The following is a 431-nucleotide window of genomic DNA, read 5'->3' as shown; positions in this document are numbered from 1 at the left end:
TTAAATACTTCATTGTTAGATTTTTTTTTTAAAATAGAATTAACTAAAAAAATAAAATTCTTCACTGCTCTTCTCTACAATAATAAAATTACATGAATTATTAATTGAAATAAATTTCTGATATTATTAAAATTATTAAATGATTTGATGATTTAATAATAAAATTAGTTATTTGTTATGAAATTTCTGATTTTTTTTTTTTTGGTACATTGGAATGTGAAATTTTTGATATCACTAAAACTGTTAAATGACTTGATGATTTATTATTAAAATGGACCATTTGTTATGAGATTAGAAACTTCATGAAGCAAGATGTAATTTTCAAAATTAAAAAGGACAATTCGTATTTTAAATAAATCTTAAGGAGTGTATTTATAATTTATCCAATTTCGTTTGTTGTGTCATTTTACACTTATTTATACCTACACAAT

The sequence above is a fragment of the Camellia sinensis genome, chromosome 1 (genome assembly GCF_055761805.1).
Source record: "Camellia sinensis isolate YWXY chromosome 1, ASM5576180v1, whole genome shotgun sequence".
Classification (NCBI taxonomy): domain Eukaryota; kingdom Viridiplantae; phylum Streptophyta; class Magnoliopsida; order Ericales; family Theaceae; genus Camellia; species Camellia sinensis.
Note: the sequence above shows the minus strand (reverse complement) of the source record.